Raw genomic sequence first — 20,965 nt, 5'->3', positions numbered from 1 at the left:
ATAACTAATTCATGTTTAAAACAAACACTGTGCACACGTGACACATCCATGGACCAAATCTGACCACAATCTCTGCTTTGTATGTCTGCTTGACTTTCTATGTCCACTTTCCCTTTCACTCCACTTGACAAGGCCCTCACTGCAGTCATCCAGCCACCAGATCTAGGACGCAGGCACAGTGTGGGTGCATGAGAAGCCATCTGGAAGTCAGCACCCCAGGACTAGGGCTCTCTTTGAGATATAGAGTGTGGCAGGTGCAGGAGAGTCCTAAACACTTCTGAATCCAAGACAGAATGGGTGCACTTCTCTGGATCCGGAGTCTAACACTATTCCTCTATTTTGTCAGCTTGTCTTCCTAAGGCTTTCTTTTCTCTCTCTCTCTCTCTCTCTCCTTTTCTTTTTTTTTTCTTTTTCTTTTTTGGTCTTTGTTAGTCTGATTTATAAGAGACTTAGAGCTTTACTGGGTACAGATTTTGAGTAAATCTAGGACATGACCTTGGTACTTCTCAGGCTTACAGCCATTTCATTCATAGCACTGTACTTATACCTTAATAAGTTCCCTAAATTTCTTATCTCTTATATGTATACTTGAAAGAAGCATTAAGTGGACTGTAGTAGCTCATAGCCGCCCTTCAGTATTCACCATCCTATAACCTATGAAAGTCGTCCAGAAATCTGGAAACATTTCTGAAAAGAAATTCTGTGAAATCAGTTTTATAAAATGTGACTTTATTGCTCAGGCTTGCTTAAGGAAAAAAAAAATCTAAAATATAAAGAATCGTTCTGCTAATGTGAACATCCACTCTAGTCCAGTAAGTCTGTTACTATGTGGTAGCCTTAGAATCTTGATTCCTCATTGGCTACGAACATGTCTTCATATCTACCGGAGCTCAGACCTATTTGATGTGGTATAGAAACTACTGAGTGCTGCTGGTAAGAGAAAGGAAGTACTTGACAGGATGCCAGGACTCTCTCTGCTACATTGAGATATTAAATTCAGTGATGCACTTTGGCACACTGTGGTGTTTGGGACCTGCAAAATCGACAAGCATTATTTTGGAAAGTCTGTACAGCGTGTCAAGAAGTGAAATACCACAAAATCCATCCAAGTTCATCTCATTTAATGGTTTGGGTTTTTTAAGTTTACTTTTTGCTTGAATTAAAAATATCTCAATCTTCCCTTCCAAACCTGTAAAGTCATACTGAAATTCACTGACTTACGTTTCTCACAAAACCTCAAGTGGTCAGTAAAGCCGGTTTTATCCTCCGGTGGCAGATGAAGAAACGGAAGCTGCAAGCCTTAAGTAACTTGTTCAGCGTTGTTAGTGAAGGAGGTAGAAGCTTGCACACAATCCCCTGACTCTGAGTTCAGTGACCTTTCCCACAAATAAGTTAGGCAGACTTGGAGGCCAGACTGCCGGGCCATTAGGCTAGCCAGACCTGAGATCAAAACTGCCCTTAACTTCTGATGTTAGATAAACCGTTCGAACCTCTCTAAATCTGAAGCTTCTCATTTGTAAAGGGGACTTAAAATACCATGGCACAGACTGGGCACTCACCCAGTCCGTTCCCTTCCCTCGCTCTCTCCTACAACATCCCTTAGATCTAAGCAGACCACCCATTCTCTGGTTAAACATTTGGATGATTAGTGAAAACCTAAGTAGCCAGAGAAAAGTAGCTTAAGACATGGATGACACAATAAATTCATTGTCACAGGCAAAGAAGACCACAGGAGAGGTTGTTGTCACGTACATGCTATTACAGAACAGCCAAGAGAGTGGTTTAAAAAAAAAAAAAATCCACGCTGTTGAGTCTTTTCTTACAGGGGACAGGTCACATCAAAACATCACGCCTTGGAGGCCCCTGGGTAGCGCAGTCATTAAGCGTCTGCCTTCGGCTCAGGGAGTGATCCTGGCGTTTCAGGATCGAGTCCCACATCGGGCTCCTCTGCTGGGAGCCTGCTTCTTCCTTTCCCACTCCCCTGCTGTGTTCCCTCTCTCACTGGCTGTCTCTCGGTCACATAAATAATAAATAAAATCTTAAAAAAAAAAAAAATCACGCCTTGAACTTATTCTCTGTCATATAATAAATATGGCTCATTGTTTCCAAACAGAAAATATTCAAAACATATCAGAGGTATGAAATGCCTCCAACTCATGGCATTGTTTGAGACTCCGAATGTAGGTTATCCTAACAGCTGTCGTGTCCTACAGCAGCCAGGAGTGAGAGTCCCCAGGATCATGTGGCTTGTCGGTGCCACGAAGAACTTAAATGCCAACTCCTTTATACCTCCAGTCCGCTGGCTCACTTGGGTGAGGATGAGGTAGGGGCACGCATGACCAACACGAGCAGGGGATGGGCCTGAGTAAGAGGAAAGGGGCTACACTAATTATAGATGTGGACAGGCGAGAGGCATAAGCTCAGAGCTGCTAATGTCCGGAGGTATTCATAGGCCTACTACCACAAAATCTAAGCAATTAGCAAATCTGATGCTAAAAATATTAAAATGCATAACGTGATTTAGAATATTTCTTCCAATTTCAACTTAATGCTAGGGAATTATGTGCCAATAGCTGTCTTATATTTGTGACTCCAGCTCTTGGCACAATCCTGCAGAACTGGGGCTGTGTTATTGCATATGTGGGAGGTTATTAAATGTTTTACAATGATTATGTTAAAGGTCATAGTCCTCATACACATAACTTCACTTACTATTACGAGTTAGATGTGTACATGAGTAGACAATGGTCTCCTTCCATTAAATGCAAACTGGATGAAATTACCGTTTAAGTTGCCAGGTTGTAAGAGAGAAGAGATCAAATTAATGAGGGTGAAGTTGTATAATCAGTTTATAAAACAAATCATGCTGAGGTCAAGGCTGACATCGTCAACTCCCACTCATCTAAGTACCCTTAAAAATGTGACCTTCTCTGTTTTTCTGCCACCACCGCTCTAATTCAAGCTGTTTCTTATTTCTCTTCCATTCACATGCAGTTGGTGAATCATTTATCTTGGCAAACATGAATTCCATCATGTCACCTGGCTCAGAAACCTCTGAGGGCTTCCCACTGCTTGAGACACAAAGGCCCAACTCCTCAGCAAGGCATTCGTGGCTCTCCTAAATTTGGCCCATCCTTGTGATTCAGTGGTTCTGAACCACTAGGGGAGCTTTAAAAGATAAACAGGTTTACACCTTCTGCCCCAGAAATTCTATTTATTAATTCTGGGGTAAGATCCAGGGACGTGTATTTTTAAAAATATCTCTAGATGACTTTATTCACTGCCAGCATTGAACCACTGGTGTAATTTTCCCACCTATTATTTCACCAACATGAACTAAACCTCCTGCTCCAGCCAGTAATGCTGATTTGTTTGTTTGTATCTCTAGTTCTCCGTTCATGCTGTTAATCCAACCTGGGATGTCATGTCCTCTCCTAGCTCTTTATTTACATTTAAATCTTTACCATTCTTCTAAGGCGAACTGAAATCCTACTGCCATCTTTACAACCACTGTGAATCATAATAACATTGCCATTCTGATAACCCCAAGAGCATTTGTTACCTTCATGAAGTACTTCATGGCAATTAATAACATACTGCTTGCACTATGAGCATTTTTTTCACACTTCATTCCCTGTATTCCTGGCTCCTGGAGGGAAAGGAAACTTTTCATAATATCTTTGGTCCCCATTCCCTAGCCCCTTAAACCTATGAAAGCATTAAACATAAAGCAGACATTCACTCATGTGCTCAAAGCTTATGATGACTAAACAAATTAAAATCTCTAAAATTGGGGCGCCTGGGTGGCTCAGTCCATTAAGCGTCTGCCTTCAGCTCAGGTCATGATCCCAGGGTCCTGGGATTGAGCCCCGCGTCGGGCTTCCTGTTCGGCCCCTGTTGGGCTTCCGGTTCAGCCAGGAGCCTGCTTTTCCCTCTGCCTCTCCCTCTCCTCCTCCTCCCCGCTCGTGCTCGCTCTCTCTCTCTCACCTCTCAAAAATAAATAAATAAAACATTTTTAAAAATTAAGTCTCTAAAATTTAGGAAGTATATTCTTATAGCCTGCCATCATAAGTTATCAACCTTCAAGGTTATTTATGCACACACTGATGAGTTTTTCATGGGAAGCATCACTATGCCCATGCAGAAATGATAATCACTTGTCCACAAAATCTGATGTGATGTCAAACATATTGTTGGTTGATGCCTAATAAACGTGTTTTTCCTACAGACAGAAGTATTTTCCATATTTACATATTCAATTCCTGTAAGTTCACAGAACAGAAAGGAAGAAGTAGTAAAACGGTTCTAATCTGTTAATACCTGATTTAAAATGACCCACCCATGTGTAAAACAGCTGAAGAATCAGGACAGAATCAGGACAGCTGATTACTATCCTCATCCACTGCAAGGAGAACCAGAAGAGCAAGTGTTCCCTTGCCCTCAATTTAGAAGACATAAGAGTATCAGTAACCTACAGATAATGCCTCTTATGCAAATATGGAAAACCAAAAACTACTGGCGGGAGAGCATCCAATATGCTGAGCCACTGCCAGAGCTCCAGCTCAGGCTTTCCTATTGCTCAAGCTGCCCAGAAAGGTGCTATTCTGCTTCTCGGGCACAGAAGATGTGATTCCAATCTCAGACCTAGAATTCCTCTACAGAACAGTGTCATGCATGATGACTTCCTGTAGTTCAAGTAGCACTGGTACTTATGAGTTAAATAGTCTTGGGAGGACTGGCTGAGAACCCAACCCTATTTATAACATTGTTTTTGTAGGAAAATGTTTTCTGCATTCCAAACAACAGAATTAGATATGAACTTCTGGAATGCAGTTTCTTTCGTAGATTGAGAACTGACTGTATCTTGTTAATTACACTACGGTTCGTATTTGCCTAGGATAAGATGGGAGTGTGGAGGCTTGCCAGGAGTGCAAAACAGGAATGAAGAGTTGCCATGAATATGGACCATATGTGACTATAAGGATGAAAGACAGAGAGGATTAACTTATTAAGCAAGTATTTACTGAGCACTAGTAAGGCTATGCTGAATGCTGAGACAAAAATTACTCAGACAAGAAGTTTGATTCTATAGTCCTTACAACCTAAGATGGGAGATAAGACAGACATAAACACAAATAATAAAGCTGCCTGGTAAAATGTGCTATGATGGTGATAAAAACAAAATATTGGATGAAGTCAGCAGACAGAGCTAGTGGTTCAGCTGGAGCAATCAGGGAAAGTTCCATGGATGAGCTTGCACCTGGGCTGAGCCTTCAGGGTTTGCACAAGATTTCAAAAAGCAGAGGACACAGTGAGGACGAAGGAGAGAACATCACAGAAAAAACATCAAGAAATACAGTACACGTCAAGCCATGGAGGCATGAAAAATGATGAGAATTCAGAAAAGAGGAAAGAGTCCAGTTGGCTAAGGTGAGGGATATTTTTAGGAGCTGGGTAAAGGGCTTTGAGTACCAGGCAATGGAACATGGATTCTATCCAATGGCGAATGGAGAGCCACTAAAGTGTTTTAAAAGTATTGGAGTTCTCTATGCCGATCTCTCTAGCAGTGGAATACAGGATGGATGAAGAGTGAATGCACAGAGGACCACTAGGAGATAATTATATTAACTGAAGTTGGTTAAGATGACCTTTCAAAGCTAAGTTTTTGAATAAACAAACATTTAAGGTTCAAATACTAGTTCATTACTAAATATCTCCCCCCAATAATCACAAACATACAGCTCATTTAGAAAAGCCATACAAAGCCTTAAAAAACTGAAAAACATAGTATTAGCTATAATGGAAAAACCACCTTTAAAAATATTAAGTTTGGCATATAGTTAGGACTGATGACTAGACTTAATGAAAAATAAAGGAGGATTTTGAGGTGTTAATCTCATTTTAAAAATATTACCAAGAGTTTAAACATTACATTTTTAATAAGCATATGAAATTTACTAAGAAATCATCTTTCTATTATTTTCCAAGACCATTAATGCAATATATAAGGTGATTCTAAGATATTCTGAGAAATTTGAGAGTTGAAAGAGTGTCAAAGGTACTGGACTTAATTCTTTACATGTTAAATCAATCTTCAGCTGGCATTAAAATGGATACGAGCAGACTTACTTGAAGCGATTTGACTTAGCAAATGTCTTCTAAACTTCAAATTTTCAGTATCGGATGAAACACGGCATTCATCTTTATCTGAAAAAAAATGTAATGGAAGTAATGAAATTGAAAGAATTGATAGGTAGCTTATAGAAGCCAATTGTATGATTACACCTTAAAGACCATAAGAGAGTTATATGAAGTCCTATAAAACTGACATTACTTATACTATGTATAATTTAAGAACGTAAGATAAAAATCTCAAGCTATGCCCAAAGACTTCTAAAATAGGAGATATAATACATTCCCTTCATACATTTTTATGTCAATCTCCTCAAAATTCTGAAAAATATATTATTAGATATTCAAGCCTGATTCACACTGAATTCTTTAATTTAGCCAATAATCAAGCCCTCTTCGGTTCTAATATCATGGAGAGCAGGGAAAGATGAAGTTGCATGAGAGATAGTTTCTGTCCTCAAGAAACCCACACACCACAGAAGGAGACAAACATGAACAATTCCATATCAAGGCAGATAATAATAAGCATACAAGTGGTACTAGGTCTATGGGATTGTGAAGAGGGTTAATTACTACAGAAAAATTTGGGAAGGTTGTGTTATGGACTGAACTGTAGCCCCCCGAAGTTCATGTAGTAATGCCCTAATCTCCAATACCTCAGAATGTGACTGTATTTGAAGATAAGGCCCTCAGAAAGGTAATGAAGTTAAAATCAGGCTGTTAAGGTGGACCCTAATACAACCTGACTGGTGTCGTACAAGAAGAGATTAGGACACACAGAGAGGCACCGGGGATGTGCACACACAGTAGAAAGACCATGTGAGGACACAGCAAGAAGATGCTAATCTGCAAGCCAAGAGATAAGCCTCAGAAGAAATCAAACCTATGAACACCTTGATCTTGGATGTCTAGCTTCTAAAACAGCAAATAATTTCTGTTAAGTCACCCAGTCTGTAGTATTTCGTTTTGCAGTCCTAGCAAACTAACATACTCTGTAAAGTTAATAATCGGATTGAACGTTGGAAACAACATTCTAAGAAGAAACAAAAATTATTTTAGACATATGGGCCAAAATGTACAGTGTGAAATAAGTCACTATACTTCCATAATAAGAGTATAGCTTGGGGGGAAGGAAGAAAAGAGAGAAGTGAGAATAGGCATGGAGGGAGGGAAGGAGAGAAGGAGGAAAAGAAGGGGACTGAAAGGCCAACAGATAGATTAGGACTAGAATTTGGGGTTCAGGTCATATTGTAAAAGGGGCTGAATACTACATTCAGTATATGGGGTTTTATTTTATACACAAAAGGAGCCATCAATGGTTTTCAGTAGAAAACATGTTTGAATTTTTATTTTGGAATGATGGCTCTGGTTTTGGAATATGAGTTACTATGAAAAGATCCCCAAGGCAGTGAGACCTGTTTTGCTACTGCCATAGTCAAAATAAGAAGAAACCAGGGCAATTGCAATGGAAGTAGAAAGTTAAAAATTCACTGAAGATGTGCTTGAAAATAAGAGCCAGAATAAGCACTCCACCACTTTTGCACGACTGAGAATTGGAACAACTACCACCACTCAGTTATACAGTTACAAATGCGAGTATCTTGGCTTCAACAGGCCTTTCTTTTCTATCACAATCATCCATTGTGTGTATCAACTACTACCTTAAACAATCAACCAATCCAAAGACTTGCCTCACTTCTAATACCTGCCCCAGAACTTCAGAGCTCAACCTGTAATCAGTAAAAACCCTCAACTCATTTCCTCAAAGGAGGTGCCACTTTAGAATCATCTGTGTAGTCTCTCTTGCTACAGCAAGTCAATAAAACAGTTTGCTTATCTCCTAAAAGGTGTCTTTATTTGAGAAGGGGGTTTCCACAAAAGATGGATGTCCGTCAGTGAAGTCAAGGAAGGAGAGAAAAAGGAGGGAGAGCCCTATCCCACCTTTTCAGGGAAGAAGGAAAATTAAGAATTTAACAGTTACTGATGACCTTAGAAAAAAATTTCAGGAAGGCAATAAAAGAAAACAAAAACTTCCAGTAAGGGCTGAAGAGAAAGGAGAAGTGAAATTAACTAGTAAATTTAACTCTTCTAGGAAGGCTGGCATAGTCTGAAAGTGAACGTGAATCTTTAACACGGATTTTGTTGTTGTTACTTTTTTTTTTTTTCATTTTTAATGCTAGTAGAAGAAAGACATGGAGAGGGAGAGTGGTAAAATAATGGAGCAAATACAAGAGAAAAAGGAAACAAGAACTCTGGTCGAGTTAGCCATGTTAAAGAGGGGAAACAGTTTCTTCTCTACGATTAGAAATGAAGGAAAGAATGGTGATAAATATAAAGAAAAATTATTGTGTGTAAGGGGGTAAAGTTGAGGGAGTTAAGATCCAATGGCAAGACCATCTATTGACATAGAGAGGCTGAAAGAGGGAGAGAAAGAAGGAGAGAAAAAGAGATGAGTGAAAGAATATATAAATTTAAGAACTTAAGAGAGAAAAAAAAATTGCCCGAGGAGAAAAGAAAAGAGAGGGGACTTTCGGTATTTGAGATCTAGGAATGCTTCTGGTTGACTGAACTGAGCAAGTTCTGAGTATCAGGAACTCAAAAACATGAATTAAGAGCAGATTATAAATCACATACTGTGGGGTGGAGAAGATGGTTCCAGGTCTGATGCTGACATAATTGAGGAAGTTGGACCAATGTCCTGTAAATCAACCAATACCAAGACTAGGAAAGGGGATGTGGCAGTGTAAGAGAGGAGAAGGAACTGATGCACAAAGGTGGCATACTCATCACTGAATTGACAGTAGACAGCAAAGGAACACATCCACTGTCCTTTTTTTTTATTATTTTTTTTTATTTTTTTAAGATTTTATTTATTTATGTGACAGAGAGACAGCCAGCAAGAGAGGGAACACAGCAGGGGAGTGGGAGAGGAAGAAGCAGGCTCCCAGCGGAGGAGCCCGATGTGGGACTCGATCCCGGAATGCCAGGATCACACCCTGAGCCTAAGGCAGACGCTTAACGACTGCGCTACCCAGGCGCCCCTCCTTTGAACGTTTCTTTTTTTTTTTCTTTGAATATTTCTATAATATGAGCATTCATCACTAACAAATCTTTTTTTTTAAAGATTTTATTTATTTATTCGATAGAGATAGAGACAGCCAGTGAGAGAGGGAACACAAGCAGGGGGAGTGGGAGAGGAAGAAGCAGGCTCATAGCGGAAGAGCCTGATGTGGGGCTCGATCCCATGACACCGGGATCATGCCCTGAGCCAAAGGCAGACGCTTAACCGCTGTGCCACCCAGGTGCCCCCACATCAACTGTCCTTTAAATCTAAAACTTGATCCATCTAGGGGCTTAGTCAGTTAAGTGTCTGGGTGGCTTAGTCAGTTAAGTGTCTGCCACTGGCTCAGGTCATGATCCCAGGGTCCTGAGATCGAGCCCTGCATCAGGCTCCCTGCTCAGCAGAGAATCTGCTTCTCCCTCTTCCTCTGCCTTTCCTTCACTCATGCCTGCTCTCTTGCTTTCTCTTTCATAAATAAATAAAATCTTATAAAAATAAAAAAATAAATTTAGATCTATCGCCAGATGAATGCATAAAGATGATGTACTATACTATATATATGATGGAATATTACTCAGGTGTAAAAAATGAAATGTTGCCATTTGCAACAAACAAATGGATCTAGAGGTTATTGCTAAGTGAAATAAGTCAGTGAGAAAAAGATAATTACCACATGATTTCACTCATATGTGGAAATTAAGAAACAAAACAAATAAAGAAAGAAAGAGACAAGCTGGGGTGCCTGGGTGGCTCAGTCATTTAAGTGTCATAAGTTCAAGCCTTGCGTTGAGCTCCATGCTTGTTGTGAAGCCTTAAAAAAAAAAGAAAAAAAAAAGGGACAAGCAAACAAAACAAAACAAAACAACAGACTAAAATATAGAGAACAGGTGGTTACCAGAGGGGAGGTGGGTTACCAGAGGGGTGGGAGGGATGAGTGGTGAAATAGATAAAGGGGATTAAGAACAGACTTATCTTGATGAGCACCGAATAATGTATCGAAGTATTGAATCGTTATATTGTACACCTGAAACTAATGTAACACTGTCTATTAAATATCTAGGATTAGAAAAATTCAATACTTTTTCTTGAGATGGCCATGCAAAAAAAAAAAAAAAAAAAAAAGGGACTGTCCACAAAAGCCAGGTTTAAATTTCAGGGAAGAAGAGTTCTATGGGAAGATCAAAGTTATAAAAACTTGTTCAAAATATAGCACAGAGTCCAGATGACATGAGGACTTGGAAGTAGGCCAGTAGTAGAACTGTGGGTTCCATGAGAACAAGGTAGGACTGACTCCTTGGAAAAAAGAACACGATAAGAGTAGGGCTTCACCCAGGATGATAGCACTCTTGTTCTCTTTCTGCTTTATCTCTTTGGTGTAATAGGGCAAAAATGGGCCACATATGTCACCAGTCTCTCACTCTCTTAGAGCTTGCAGGCCCAAGCTCATATACATTCTCCTCTCATTCATACAGTAAACTCAATAGGGCAAGTTAAGTCAATCCAATTTGAATACATAAGAAGACTCCATGGAGATCTAAGCACACTCTTTTACCCAATTTCTCCACAAAGTTGACATTTTTATTCTAAATGATGTCTACTTCTCAAAGGGTTCAGAAGTTGGAAGAAGGAATAGATGGTGTAATTAATTGGCCTCCTCAAACTCCAACAAAAGGTATGTAAACAAAATAAATGGAAATCTTTCTGAAGGAAATTATATGGAAAGTGAGTTTAGTGTAGAAATTGCCGGCTACCGTGAAGTTTTAATTCTAAAGATATAGCACTATATAGAATTTTTACCTTTTTGCGTCATTTTGGTGAGTTGTATTTTTCAAGGAATTTGTACATTTCATATAAGTTGTCACATGTATTGACATAATGTTGTTTATAGTATTTTTTAACCCTTAGATATTTCTTGGATCTCTAGTAATGTTTCCTTTTTATATCTATATTGATAATTTGAGCATTCGTTTTTTCCAGTAGGGGTTTATTTATTAATCTTTCCAAAGAAACAACTTTGACCTTATTTATTTTTGTTAGTCTCATAGAATGCCTTCTTTCTTTGTTATTTCCTTCCTTCCAGTTTATAGACTATAGTTGCATTTTTTTCTAGGTTTTTGAAATGAAAAATTAGATCACAGGCTTTCAACCTTTTAAATATACGCATTTAAAGCTACAGAATTCAAAGCACCATTTTAATTATGTCTCACTGTGCACTATCTAAACTGTGGTTGTATTTCTTTGACCAGTGGATTATTTAAATGTGTGCTGCTTATTTTCCAAACAAATTGAGGATTTTTAAAAAAAATCTTTATTTCTAGTTTAATTCCACTATGGAACATATATGATTTTAATCCTTTTAAATTTGTTGACACGTGCTTTTTTGGCTCAGCATATGCTCTATTTTGGTAAAAGTTCCTTGTACACTTGAACAGGATGTGTATTCTTTGGTGGTTGATGTGTATTCTTTGGTGGTTGTTCTATAAACAGTAATTGGTCAAGTTGGTTAATAGTATTATTAAATATTCTAGAGCCTGAGTTTTAAAAATCTGCTTATTATATCAGTGGTTCAAAGAAGGTTGTTAAATTCTCCAAATATGATGGTGAAATCACTATTTCTCCTCTTTGTCCTGTCAATTTTAGCTTTACGTATTTTGGAGTTATATTGTTAGGAACATATAAATTTAGAAGTGTTCTGTTTTCCTATTGAATTGACCCTTTTATCATCATAAAATTCTTCCTTTGCCTTTCATAATACTTCTTGCCTTAAGGTCTACTTTGTCTGATATTATTACCACATTAGATTTCTTTTATTATTTGTGCAAGGTACCTTTTCTTCCCATATTCTTTCACGCAAAAATATCTTGTACAAGCTAAACACAGTTAATATAGTAGTCTTTTTAAATGTAGTTCAAAACTTTTTGGCTTTTGGTTGGAGGACTATACCTATTTACGTGTAATCAGCTACTGATACTTAAAACACCTTCTTATTATTAGTTTTCTATCCATTCCATCCAATCTTTTCTTTTAATTAATAAATTTTTATTATTGCATTTTATCTCCTGTTAGCTTTTTTAAAATTCCAATATAGTTAACATACAGTGTTATATTAGATTCAGGTATACAATACAGTTTTCTGCAGTGGCTGCACCAGTTTGCATTCTCACCAACAGTGCACAAGGGTTCCTTTTTCTACACATCCTTGCCAACATGTGTTATATCTTGTGTTTTTTCTTTCAGTCATTATGGCAGGTGTGAACTGATATTTCATGGTAGTTCTGATGTGCATTTGATAATGAGTTATGCTGAACATCCTTTCATGTGTCTCTTGGCCATCTCGATGTCCTCTTCGTAGAAATTTCTGTTCATGTCTTATTCCTATTTTTTAACTGGATTATTTGTTTTTTGGGTGTTGAGTTGTATAAGTCCTTTATATGTTTTGGATACTTACTCTTTATCAGTTATGTCATTTGTGAATATCTTTTCCCATTCAGTGGGGTGCCTTTTAGTTTTATTGATTGTTTCCCTCACTGTGCAGAAGCCTTTTATTTTGACATAGTCCCAATAGTTAATTTTTGTTTTTATTTCCCTTGCTTTAGAAGACATATCTGAAAAATGTCCCATGGACAATGGAGACATTACTGCCTGTGTTTTCTTCTAGGATTTTATGGTTTCATGCCTCACTTTTGGGTCTTTAATCTATTTTGAATTTATTTTTGTTTATGGTGTAAGAAAATGGTCTAGTTTCATTCTTTTGCATGTAGCTGACCAGTTTTCTGAACACTTATTTGTGAAGAAATTATCTTTTTTCCATTGGATATTCTTTGTTGCTTTGTCAAAGACTGACCATATAGCTATGGGTTTATTTCTGGGTTTTCTATTCTGTTTCATTTATCTATGTGTTTATTTTTGTGCCAGTACCACACTGTTTTGATAACACCACCTTTGCAATTTAACTTGAAGTCTGGAATTGTGATACCTTCAGCTTTGCTTTTCTTTTTCAAGATTGCTTTCACTCTTCTGGGCCTTTGTGGTTCTATATACATTTTAGGATTGTTTCTGTTAGCTTTTTGTTTAAACACTTTTGTACTTTTTTAAATTATCCTAGACATAATAAATACTTCCTTGAATTACTACCTCTTTTACCACTTCCTATACAAGACAAAAATATTGGTTTTACTCCATTTAAACCTATCTGCCCTTTGTTTTATTGTTTTATTTTATTTCTACATATGTTTTAAGCCTGAAAGACAGTGTTATTATTGCTTTAAATAGGCAAAATATTTTATATTTACTCACATATTTATGCTTTTCATTTTTTTTCCTACAGTTCTATGGTCCCAACTGAGATCATTTTTCTTCAGACTGAATACCTTCCTTTAGCATTACTGTACTATGGTGCTACCAGTGATAAAGTCTCCTACCTTTTGTCTAAAAACATCTTTATTTTGCCTTCATTTAAAAAATATTTTTATTGGGCATCAAGTTTTAGGCTGGCAATATTTTTTCCTTTCTGCACTTAAACTTTAAAGATGCCATTCCATTGTGATCTAATTTTAAAAATTTCTTTAGAACAGTCTGCCAAAAATCTTATCGTTGCTCCTTTGAAGTTACTGTGGTTTCTTTCCTTGGGTTATTTTAAGATTTTCAATCTGGTTTCTGCAAGTTTCATTATGTTGTACCTACATGTGTTTTTTTAATATTAATTTTGTTTGGGGTTCACTAAGTTTCTGTTTTCCTTGACTCTGTGGATTGCTATCTTTCATCAGCTTGGAAAACCTTTGGTCATCTTTTCAAATATTGTTTTTGCTTCTTCTCTCCTCCTGGGACTTCAATTATATGTATATTAGATGAAATGATTCAGTCCATATATCTCTTATCCTATATTGTTCTTTCCATTCTTTTTTTCCCCTGTGCTTTAGCTTGTATATTTTTCCACTGAACTGTCCTTGAGTTTACTAATTCCAGTTGTTTACTTTTTGCTGTGCCTACTTTACTATTAAACTCAAATCTTAACTTCAGATATTGTATTTTTCAGCTCTGAAATATTTATTTTTTTACAGATCTCACTTTGTTGCTATTGTTTATTTTTTCCTCCATTTATAAGCACTTCCTTTATTTCCTCTAACATATTTATAACTGATAAAATCCTTGTTTGATAACTCTTATTTTTAGTGCCATTGATGGATCTACATCTATTTTTTCTTTTTCCTTGGATTGATTTTTACTTTTCACATCTCATGTAACTTTTTAGTGTATTCTTAATACTGTGAATGTGACAAACATAAAACTGTAGTGGACATTATTTTTTCCCAGTGAGGACCCATCTTTTCCTCTATTGGACAGGTAGAGTGAGGAGAAGATCTCTTCAATCTAATCAGTTTACCTCTGGTATAAATGTCTCCAATGTTAGAAGTCTGACTACTTAAGACTACCATGCTTTTAGAAAGGTCATGTGAAGCCAGAATTCCACCTCTGCCCAGCCACCATATATATGTGTAAAGATATCTTGGAGCCTCTAAAGCAATTCACCCACCAGCTAAATATTATCTAGTAATCTCATTCAATGCAATATGGAACAGAAAAATCATCCAACTGAGATCTGCCTTAATTGCCAATCCACAGAATCATAAGCTATAAAAAACAATTATTTTAAATCACTAAGTGTTGGGACAATTTATTATGTAATAACAAATCATTGCAACAATGATTTTTTGTAATTGATGTAAGTTGTTACAAGGGCCACAATGTCCTGCCACCACCTTCTACACCCCAACTGGAAGCAAACGCAAAAACCTAGATATTATTCAGAAGTAAAGCACAAGTTAATTACAAGTTAAGATTATTCCTTAAAGATAAAAAAGACAACATTCTCAGGGATATTATAAAACAAGCAATTTTCTAAATATAAACTTCAACTAAGTTATTGCAATTAACATTTTCTTCTTACTAAACTATCATACATATATAATCCAGCCAAGAGATTCATGCTCAGGTTGTCCTTTAGCTAATTTAACAAATGGTTATGTAGATACTTTCTCATGATTAGAGAAAGGCCAGAATTACAAATATAAAATCGAACATTGGTAGTAGTCTAAAGCATTTTAAAATATAAAATAAAGAAATACTGGTGTATTAAAATAAATTATGAAGTACAGAACAAGTAACAGCTGTTACTAAAGTGATAATATATACATACATATATACACACACACACATACATACGTAATTGTGTAAGTATGTGTGCGTGCACTCAAATTTTTATTTAAATGGAGGAGTGCCCTGTGCCAGTACGTTTACCACAGCATTGTAAGCTAAAAACTGGAAATAATTTAAATATACGTTAACAGGAAAATAAGAAGGGGATAAAGAAAAGACAGGACACTTTACTTTTTTATTCTATGTAGTCTATACTTCATATATGAATTGAACTGTTAGAAATGCTTTACAACACACATATATCACTTTTGAAAATTTATAATGAAAACCATACTACTCCAAGTTTAGTATCTATGGCCACGTTATACTGTCTTCAGAGCCTGAATGATCCCTTGGTTTAAGCACTGGAGAACAGCCAAAATGATTTCTCAGGGAGAATCATAACCCATCAGCACATATTTTTTCAGACTACCCCTATTCATAGACGGTAGACAGTCTATTCTGATACTTTTCCTCCTCAGGCTCCCCAACGTTCCTAAGAGGATGCCAACCATACTCCCAATCTAGCTATTAAAGCAAATGGCTCCATATCTAACCTGTAACTGAGAATAACTACACTCCAGGTACTCGTCAGGGAGTAAAATGCTAAACTTAACCATTACTCAGTTTTTACAAAAAAGCTTCTGCAGGACTGCTGCATATCTATCTGGTACATCTCTTCATTAGTCTAAAACTGCATGTCTGGACTAAGACATACCACCAAAGAGCAGCATTGTCGGCTTTGTCCTTTTACCACTCTCCTTCCTATTCACCCAGCATTGTTGTACTTAGTGAAGTACCTTTGATGTTAAGCCACTGGACTGTATAGAAGGAAGGTTTAAGAAACAGTTCTAGAGAAGAGAGTCTTCAGTTATTTACTACAAGGATGCTGTTGAGGGCAGAGCTGAATATGTTGCACTATGAATAAAAGGATACATTTTTCTTTGAATTATAATTATCAGGTTTCTCCTAAAATGCTAATAAATTTTGATCTTGTGAACATAGTAAAAAATATCTCATCTTAGAATGGTCTCTTTAGAAAATTTAGAGCAAAATTTGTGACCTCCTCAAGGAAATATGGGGACTTTATGAGATGCATTGTGTGTCCTGCCCTTGGTCCATTTGTCCCATTTTTATCAACTATTATTTTAACAATGCTGAGGTACCATTTATATACATCAAATTCACCTGTTGTAAGTGTACAGTTCAATGTTTTAGTCAGTTTACAGAGGTGTGTAATCATCACCACAATCCAATTTCAAAACATTTCCTTCACTCCTCAATATCCCCTTAAGTCCATATGCAGTAATACCTGCTGCCACCCCCAAAACTCCTCGGATTGGCTCTACCTCGATATTTCACACAAGTGGAATCATACAATTTTTAGTCTTTCGAATTTGGCATCTTTCACTTAGCATAATAGTTTTGAGGTTCATCCATGTTATAGCAGTGTATCAATATTTTCATTTTTTCAATTGCTTAAGAGTATTCTCATGTATGGACATACCATATATTGTTTATCCATTTACTAGTTGATGGACATTTGAATTGTTTCTTATTTTTGTCTATTATGAATACAGGTACTATGAACAATTGCAAATAAGTCTTTGTGTGGGTATATGTTTTCATTTCTCTTGGGTCAATTCTGAGAAGTGGAATTGCTGGGTTTTATGGTGTGATGGCTAATTTTATGCATCAACTTGATTGGGCACAATGCCCAGATATTTGGTCAAACATTATTCTGGAAGAGGGTTTTTGCATGAAATTTACATTTAAATTGGTGGACTCTGAGTAAAGCAGATTGGCCTCCATTTTGTGGGTGGGTCTCATCCAATTAGTGGAAGGCCTGAATAGAACAAAAGGCCAACCTCTCCGAGCAAGAGGCAAATCCCCAGAAGACTGCCTTCAGACTTCATCTGCAACATCGGTTCTTCCTAGTTTTCCAGCAGAGTAGCTTTGGACTCAAACTGCAACTACTTCCTGAGTCCACAGTCTGTCAACCTCTCCTATCACATTTTGGGCCCACCAAACTTCTACAATTACATGAGCTAATTCCTTAAAATAAATCTCTCCCTATACATAGACACATCCTATTGACTGTTTCTCTGGAAACCTGACTAATGCATATGTTAAGTTGGTTTAATTTTTAAAGAAATGGTCAAACTGTCTTCCAAGGTGGGTATACCATTCTATATTCCCACCAACAATGTATGGGAGTTCCTGTTTCCCCATATCCTAGGCAGGAAATATTATGTCTTTTTAACAACAGGCCTCACAGTGGATATGGAGTAGTATTTCACTGTTTTTAGTGTGCGTTTTCCTAATAACTAATGATGATCACGTTTCCAGGTGCTTATTATTCATTTATGTCTTTTTTGAAGAAATGCTTTTTCAATTCTTTTGCTTATTTTTTAATTGGGTTGTTTGTTTTCTCATCATTCATCTGTTGGAGTTCTTTATATATTCTGGATACCATTCTTGATCAGACATGATTTGTAAATATCTGTGGCTTGTCTTCTCAGTTTAACAGTGTCTTTTGAGGCACAAAAGTTCTTAATTTTAATGAAGTCAAATTTATCCTTTTTTTTTTCCTCTATGTCTCATGCTTTTAGTGTTATATCCAACAATTCTTTGCCCAATCCAAGGTCAGGAAGTTTCTTCTATGCTTCCTTTCAGATGTTTCATAGTTTTAGCTCTTACATTTAGTCCATAATTAATTTTGAGCTAATTTTTGTGTATGGTTGATTTTTGTGAGGAAGTACATTTTTTTGCATATGGATATCCAGTTTTTCCAGAACCATGTGTTTAAAAGATGACCGTTTGTTTATTGAATAGTCTTTAGCAGCTTTGTAAAAAAAAAAAAAAAAAGAAAGAAAAAAATCAATGGGCCAAAAGTATAAGGGTTTATTCTTGGGACTCTCAATTCCACTCTACTGATCTGCAAGCTTATCATTATGCCAATGATATACTGTCTTGGTTATTGTTACTTGATATTGAATTTCGAATTGGGGAAGTAACAAAGTCCTCCAACTTTGTTATTTTACTCATTTAATTAAAAGTTTATTTTATATTATGTGTACTAATGAATACCATTTTAAATTCTGAAAGAAGACACATATAATACAAAAACAAAATAGAGTATATCTTAAAGATGTTTTCAAAAGAATATATTCCTCTTAAGATTTCAAAGTGACAATCACTAATGCATTCTCCTAGGAATAATTATGAAATTAAGTCTCCCCCAACACACACCCACATTCACACTTAACAAATCTTACTAAGTATTAGGCATGGTGAACAGTTAGGCACTAAAGATACAGGGACAAATAAGACACTGTCCCTCACTTAGCACAAAAATAGAAAATGATGGCACAGTGAATTATAGCAACAACTGAAATATGTACAAGAAACAGGGGTAGCAAGGACAAGGTATATTAACTTTATCTATCAGATTTACCTTACTTCATATAATCTTGTTTCTAAAAAAAAAAATGGCTTACAATTTTTTGTTTTCTTTTTTTAAACAAAGTGAGTTTGAAAACACCAAAGAGTTTACTATTTACAAAAGCTTAGAGTAAGCAATTCTTCTATAGAATTTCTCTCAACTAGTAAGGTCTTTTACTTCATTCTTTATTTTTAAGGAGCTTAAAATTTTTACAAAAGAAATTTACACTAATGAAAAAACTCAAACAAAAACAGAAATATGTCTAGTAAAAAGTGTAAGCCCCATTTTATCTCCAGTCCACTCTACTCCTCTCCCCAGAGGTAACTGCTGCTATGCTTGGTCAACTGTTTGTTCGGAGCTTTATAAAATACAGAGAGTAAGAACTCTTGAAATCCTCACACCGATCTTAAATCTTGTTTTTATAAAGGAGCCTCTTTCCCACTACACATGATATCAAAATAGCTAGCAAGACTTAAACATTATTCTTTTTCCTTCTATAACCCATTCTACACCCTAGAAAAGGTAGAGATTAAGAGCAAAATGGACATAAGCAACAGACCTAAATAGTGTGTGTGTGTGTGTGTGTGTGTGTGTGTGTATAAACTTTATAGTAATGATTCCTGAAACTTGTTCTACAGGAGATTTTAATAAGTATTCTTAAAAAAGAAAAGAAGGACGCTAAAAGGAAGTAAGGAGGGAAGGGTGGAGGGCAAGCAGGCAGGCAGGCAAGCCGTGGGCATTTCCAAAGTCAAATACATTTGGGAAGTACTGGCTTAAATAAAATATCAATCTTCACTGAGATGCTCCCACCTTTCATAAAATTAGCTGACTACCAAACTCTTTAATCATGGATCACCTAGCGATATCTTTGAAAGACTGAGGCAAAAATACAGTGCGGGAAACAAGCACTGATTATAGTCTCCCTTCATCATCACACTGACAGCAACAGTTGAATAAATGAGGATATGCAGAAATATGCATACGGTCACATAAATATGCTACAGGCCAAAAGACTAAACAGTAAAGTCAGCAGACTGTCTTAAGATTCTATCTTTACTCTGTTAGAGAAACTGGTTTCATTTCTTTGTTGTATTGTTCTTCCTTTGACTGTTTATGCAATAAAAGAATACACTAGAGATAAAAGTTTGGCTTTAAAATTAAATGCACTAAAGTGTTTGCTCCTAACAGTGAGTAATAGCAAGTAAATACAAAGGGTCTCAATGTAAATTCTAGCCATATTTTAATTTGCTTCACAAAACCAAGAAACTGGATTTGATTGGGGTATTATTACAGTAATTGCTTTACTGTAGAAGAATCTTTAAGAGGTTAATAAAAAATTTCTGTGAGTTTATATTTTTATATAGTTACTACAGTTACCTATACCTGTGCAACAAAAAACAATGAATTTGGATTTATCTCCTTGTATGTTAGACTTCAAATCAAGGTATAAGTCAGCAGTGAAGTCTGTTAAACTTGCCACTGAGATTGGATGGAGCCTTTATTACCGAAGTATAATCGTGAATGATAACTTTTCAATATATATCCTGTCTTCCCACTGAAATTTTCATTTGGGAGGACTTTTTACTGAAGTGAATCCTTATGGTAACTAACAGAGTTGTATGGACTCAGTGGAAGGTATTCTGAAATTGCACTTCACTAAAAAATAAGGAGTAAATAAATCACCAATGGAGAAAAGGCTCCATCATATACTTAAGTTTGTTGTTGTTGTTTCTTCATTGCTGTTGGGAATAGGAAGTGTGATAACTATGACTGGTATTTATAAATGTAAGATAGCCTTATTCCTTTATATCTAAAACTCAACTATTGGTCTCATACCCAACTCACGCTTCCTCTATGAAATCTCTCACCATCTCCAGTTCAAGTCAAAATGATTTTTCCTTCCACTAATTTATATGATTCTTGTTCAGGCCACTCGCTTAGCACGTACGCACATTTAATGTACTGTAAGTTGCTGTTTAACTTGACTAGTGTATGAATCCTATTCATTGAAAAGTCTGAAAGCCATCCTGTGGCACATCTTATTTAGTATTTGTTGATGACTGACATTACTATTCAGAGCTTTATGATGGTCTTAGGAATAGATATTCCTTGGGAGAAAATGTAAGTGTTTT

The 20,965-nt window shown here is 36.4% G+C and overlaps 1 protein-coding gene across 5 annotated transcripts in view; it reads right to left on the bottom strand.

Moving 5' to 3' along the window:
- Nucleotides 1-20,965, bottom strand: part of ZNF438 (zinc finger protein 438) — a 172,107-nt gene that overhangs the window by 84,901 nt on the left and 66,241 nt on the right. For all 5 annotated transcript variants that reach the window (XM_057304628.1, XM_057304627.1, XM_057304626.1 and 2 more), the window contains one exon: nt 6,130-6,207. The gene's annotated coding sequence lies outside the window, so the exon portion shown is untranslated. The remainder of the gene's footprint in view (nt 1-6,129; nt 6,208-20,965) is intronic.

The sequence above is a fragment of the Ursus arctos genome, unplaced genomic scaffold (genome assembly GCF_023065955.2).
Source record: "Ursus arctos isolate Adak ecotype North America unplaced genomic scaffold, UrsArc2.0 scaffold_30, whole genome shotgun sequence".
NCBI classification, from domain to species: Eukaryota; Metazoa; Chordata; class Mammalia; order Carnivora; family Ursidae; genus Ursus; species Ursus arctos.
This window is presented reverse-complemented; position numbering and strand designations above follow the sequence as displayed.